The following is a 6,218-nucleotide window of genomic DNA, read 5'->3' on the forward strand; positions in this document are numbered from 1 at the left end:
CGCAGCTGCTGGGTGACCCCTCAGCGCTCATCGGCACTTCCTGGGAGGGTGGCACACCTGCCCCTCTGGTGGTCCTCCTTGGGCTCTCGTGCTCTGGGGGGGGGGCTCTGGATGTCTGGTGCCTGGATCTCCTCGATGCCTGCTTTATTCCCTGGGGGGCGGGGCTATGGTTCCCCACACCCTCACGTACATAGTTACATCGAGAAACCTTTTGAATACAAGCGCGCTCATCCACACAGGTGTGTGCACACAGACACAAACTATACCTTTCTTGGCTGCTACCTCAGAGCATATTGTGTGCTGTCGGTCTTGTGTGTTGCCCAAAAACATTTAATATTTAGTATTTACTGTTACGTATACTTATCAGGGTTGTTGCTGTGGTCTCCCTACTGTGTCGCTCTCTTTTTCCTTGTTTTCTTTTTTTTCTTTCAACAGGTGATCCAGCAGATTTTTTGTGTGCCTTTTCTCACTGTCCCTCTTCCCCTCTGTTTTTTCCCTCCCTTTCTTTATTTCTCTTTCTCCTATCTCCCTGTCATGTCTGTCTATTTTGTAATAACTTAAAATAAAATAAATAAATAATAATAACAAAGATCAATCAAGTGGACCAATATGGGAAAGCCAAAATGATCCACCTGGATTAAATAAATCTGTTGGGCATCTTTCTTGGCCTTCAGACAATAATTGTCATGTGGACATGTGTGTTTTTGGTGCTGCTGTCCCCTGTTTCCATGTTGTTGTCTCTAGGTGGGTGTGTGTGGGTGTGTCAGCCCCGGCATCATCAAAGAAGCTCCTCACCGCAGCCGGATTCCCGGACTTTTCAACAGCCAGCTGTGGTGAGTAATATGGACAATTCTTCTTCACTCACCTCATCTGTATATTCGACCATGGACTGTGTGAATGCTAACCCTGCTACCCAGCTGGTAACTCACTCAGCTGCTCAGCAGCCACTAGCTCAGTCTTCAGCCCTGCTACCTGTAGCTCAGTCTTTAGTGCACTCAGCCACTCATCTACACCCTCAGCCAGAGGTCAATACACCTGCTGGTCCCACATCAGTCGTCTCTGGAGGGTCCGAGGGGCTGCTTCAGCTGTCATCTGCTTCACCATCGGCATCTGCTATGCTGCCATCATCTCATCTGTCTGCAGCTGCTACACCACCACCCTTTCACCTGCCTGCAACCGCTACACCACCATTCTCTCCACCACCTGCAGCTGCAGCGCTACGTGGACCTACTCAACCCAGGCCAGAGGTCAGCGTGCCAGAGGGACGCCCTCCACGTCGCCCACGGCCAGTGCATCCACGTCCAGCACAGCCAGCACATCGGGGATCATGTGCCATTCTACACTGTGGCTCACCGGAGCTGCGCCGCCACCACCAGACCCGTGGCAGGCCGCCTGAGCCGCAACGAGGTTGCCACTGGACTTGTGGCAGTAACAGTTTTAACAGGATGATTTACTGAAACTATTTGAAAACATCCATCCATTCGCTTCCGCTTATCCTTTTCAGGGTCGCTGGAGCCTGTTTGAGCCTGTTTGTTTGAAAACATATCTTTGTTATTGTTACTGCTACCTTCTTTACTTTTTCTTTACTGTGTGTTGTAGAACGTAAGATCTGAAGTTCTTTTATTTTGGGACTAAACATGCTGTACAGGAAGTCAGAATCAGACCCATCAGATATAAACCTGCAGACCCACAGAGCTGAAAGCAAAGCTGTGTCTGTACATCTGCCTGTTTAAGCACAGGAAGTAGTTTCTAGTTTCAACTAGTTTGTCAACTTCCTGTGTGTGGTCATGTGACTGTTAGTGACTCAGAGAGATGTTAAAAACAGGAAGTGGGGTTGCTAAGCGGTTGCTACGTTTTTGATGTCACACAAACTAGGACGAGGACCTTTGACCTGAGCAGGAAGAAGAGCCTGATAATCTGGAGAAACTCTGCCTGTGTAAAAATAACAGCATTATCTACACACAGCTGGTTATTGGTGTTCTGACAGACATTTGGTAAATCATGAACGTGAAAATAAAATAAAAGTGGTCCCAGTATTGAACCTCTGGGTACTCCAACTTTACAATCAAGGCAAGGAGATTTAATACAGAGTCTGTTTGAAAACATTCAAACTGACTCATAACAGAGTCTTTTTTTTCCTTCAATCACCCAGGACAACAAATGTGTCTGTAAACAGCAGCTGAAACTTCCAGAAACTGAAGAAAAAAAAACACTCAACTCAAAGCTTCAAGAAACCAAACTATGAACCCTGTGTCTGTTGCCATCTCTTATATACAGACTGTAGATCATCTACAGTGGAAATAAGTATTTACACCTGCTTAGAGACATTTAATGTTAATCAACACACACACACACACACACACACACACACACACACACACACACACACACACACACACACACGCACACACACAAACCTTAAAAAGAGGAAGAGTTTTTAACACTCGGCCTCGTTGGTCCAGCTGTGAGTCCGTGAACTATGGAGCGGTAGATTTGTGCTGTTTGTGCTGGAACTAAGCTGCACACAGCTGATGTTAGCCAGGAAAACATTACAGACTGCTTCACTTACCTTCACATGGAGACGATCAGCATCTGTCACAAACACCAAGTTCAGGAAAGAGGAGCTTTGAGCAGGAAGGAAACACCCAGAGAGGCGTCCACAGACCATCACAGCTGTGGTGTGTGGTAACTTCTCAGGAAAGGCAAACTGTGATGATGCCCACCCCACCCCCAATACACTCACAAAAATAAACATCCTGCTCTACTATTGAGCAATTTATCAAGAAACTGGATCTGACTTAAACAGTGTTAGTGCTGCCTGTCTGCTCTCTACATGGACGTCTTCACCTTCACCTCACTGAAGAACTGTAAAATATTCTTACTTCTATAGTTAAATGAATACCTGCTTATTACCAACAATATTTACCCTTAGCTGACAGTGACGAGTGGTGGAGGAAGTTTTTATGCTATTACTTTATATAAAGGAGAAATAAAACACCATGAAAACACCTCAGTGCACATTAAACTGTATTTGTGGAAAACTGAGAATAAATTATCAAAAGTAAAAATTATAATTTTGCAGAAAATGTTGCCCATCAGTGTTAAAGTAATGAATATTGTATAATAATACTCAAAGTGTTTTATACAACATCCTTCATTCACACAAGCACTTTCCTTCTATGTTGAAGTGCTTCTTCCTATCATGATCTGAGTGAGTGGTGGGTGTGTCTTTGGGGTCATGTTTTTCTGGGTCCGCCCTGAGGCGGAGCTCAACCAATCTCCTTTACCTGTGACTCGTCAGCTGCAATCAAGAGGCTGCATTTAAATCCGGCTTCATTATCTCTCCTTCACCGGTCCGTCAGCTACTAATGGTGGTAACATGCGGCATATGTCAGTGTTTCCTTTGGGTCAGTGGTTTGTCTTACCTGTTTCTCCTCATGTTTACAGTTTTATCACGTTACTTACTCTGTCAAGCAGCTTCCAGCCAGAAAATCTCTCCTCTCTCCATCAGCTGATCTACTCTACCTATTGAGCCACAGACACCCCATATATTGGTAGTGGCTGTCTTGTGGGGACCATAACTTTGCAAAATATGAAATTTTTTTTTATATTAATATAAACAACACAAATCAAGTGGATTAAAAGATGTGAGCAGTGTGTGATATAGTTTACTGTCAATATCTACTGAAAAATATATTACTGAAAAATGAAAGTGGTGGAAACTGAGCGCTCCACCATCCGCTCCAAATACACTCACTGCAAACAGGCCATCTTTGATATCCAGTCTGTGCTCTGGGCTCTTGCAGCCTCTCCTTCAAAGCTCTGAGGCTTTCTGTCTGCACTGACTCCCTGCTTCTTCAAACCTGTCCTCAGGTGTTCCAGCTTTGCTCCCACATGCTGCTCACAGCCAATCGGATCATGACTTTCATTCTCCCAGCAGATGCTGCAGTAGATCCAGGCTGCACAGACACTTCAGGTCAAAAAGCTCAAAGTGACAAATGTGTCCAGAAAGCATCGGCCAACATTGAGTCCCAGGAGAGAGGAAGAAGGTGCTGTTTGTTCCTCCACCTGTAATCATACTGCAGCGTTAAAGAGGGCATTAGCCCCTTCCCCAACGGTGTGCTCCAGCCAATCACAGGACAGACAGTTTGTATATTTGTACACAGTATGAATCCAGAATCCAGCACACAAACAATTCCAGTCATGTGTGGAGAAGCTCTGAGGCAGCGAGCGAGCTTTGAAGCAGCTAGCTTGGAGCCACAGGCTGGATGCACTTTCAGCCAAACAACAGAGACGACCAAACGATACAGAAGCTTTGAAACTGGCGTCGCTCGTCCTGAAGTGCGGCCGTTCAAAATGCCGCCGCCGTGCGCACGTTGGAACCTTTGAGCACTATCACTGCTTCACAGTGGGGCGTTTCATTGGTTTGACAGCTTTGACTCGTTGCTGCTGAACTATCCACATGTAGCCCTCGCTAAAGTCAGTCATTTGTTTTGATGACTGAATAATTCATCAGAGTTCATGATGTGTTTAAATGTTCAAAAATGCACATTAATGGTTCAAATACAGAGAGAAACAATTTAAAATGTGTTCAGATATTTAAAGTTATCCACAGTATTTCTGAGTTTGCGCCAATACCCCTGATTCATAGCTGAAGAAATGTTTTTTACTTCCGCTTGTGCTGTTGTTGGCAGTGGCAGATTACACTTTCACTGTGGATAAAGGTTTCTCTCAGTGCAGTTTCTTTTACCTGGTGTTAATGTCAACACATTGAAGGTGTATAGACAGTAGAGATGTTTTAAAAATTGCAGAGGACAGTTCAGCAGCAGCGCCTCACCCGTCACTTCTCAATGACATTCACATTAACTAACTTGTATTTTCTGAAGGCATTGATGGCGAGGATTTGCATAATTACAAGAGCACTGAGGCGTATAATTACCTGCACAGCAATAATGATAAAGTACTGCTCAACAAACAAGGTGACTTTATTTTTCTTAAAGCAGCTGTAGAGCCGAGCCAGAGCGCTAATCAAGCTAAACACTTAGCATGGCTAAGAGTGGAGACAGTCGCTGTTCCGGTATCGCCGGATCAGGGAGATCATGTAGTCATGCTGGTGTTCTGTGGAGGGTATTTCACTTATCTGGATATCACAATGTTTAAATGACTGAAACAGAAACACTGGACTGGCCAAAGGCTGTGATTGGGGAGTCACCCTACTGCCATATAGCCAAGTATTACGTGGAGCACTGTTTACATGTGAAAGCCACTCGTTAACTTTGTGTGAGCTGTATGCTGTGCAATCACACAAAGGTTAAAATAATATAAAAAAAATAAAAGACGGTACATTAAGGGCACATTTGCAAGACAAAAAAAAAATACAGTTACATGATGTGACACTGGGCGGACGGATGGACGGACAGACGGACGGACGGACGGACGGGCGGGTGGACGGACAGATAGATAGATAGATACGCACACACACAACTTTGAAAAAATTAGACTATGTATATTTCTGCATCAAAAAGCTACTGACTGTTAATATGAAATGTAAAATATGGGTGACTTTGCCAGTGTTTTTATTTCAGTGGGTTAGATATGATTGAGGTGTGTTGAGCCAGGATCATATCTGTAACATGCAGGACACCAGCCCACTGATATAAACAGACACTGTAGTGCTTTTGTTAGTGTAAGTTTCCTCATGATGCTAAATCTTGAGTATTGACAGTGAGAAAAACTATTATTGTTTGTTAAATGTAACCAACTTTAAGGTATAAAGGTGAATTACAGCACAATAATTACTTGGGCTCGTAATAAGACCCTGGCCAGAATCAGAAGACACCAAATTCGTATGGAGCCAAAGTATTGAGCAGCAATAATGACCTGGACACAATGTTAAATTTTGAGTAGCCACTCTTGTATTGTTACAAGGTATAACAGATATTTGTCCAATTTGTACAGATAAAGTATAAAATAAAATAAATAGTGTGCACACTCAAACAAAATGAAAGTACTCGTTGGGGCACTTTAAGAATTTAGAGTTAAGATGGCGATAGCCAACTTCAAAGGTCCTTGTGAGTGTAATAGAGATTTGACAGACCACGTGACTTTCGCGCATTGCATGCCGGGTACTCATGGCAAAACAATCATAGTAATGCATCAAACGCAAGCATTTGCAGCACCGCAAAACGTTCATTCTCCGGTTCCAATACCATCTTGCT

Source organism: Pelmatolapia mariae, linkage group LG3_W (assembly GCF_036321145.2).
Source record: "Pelmatolapia mariae isolate MD_Pm_ZW linkage group LG3_W, Pm_UMD_F_2, whole genome shotgun sequence".
Lineage (NCBI taxonomy): Eukaryota > Metazoa > Chordata > Actinopteri > Cichliformes > Cichlidae > Pelmatolapia > Pelmatolapia mariae.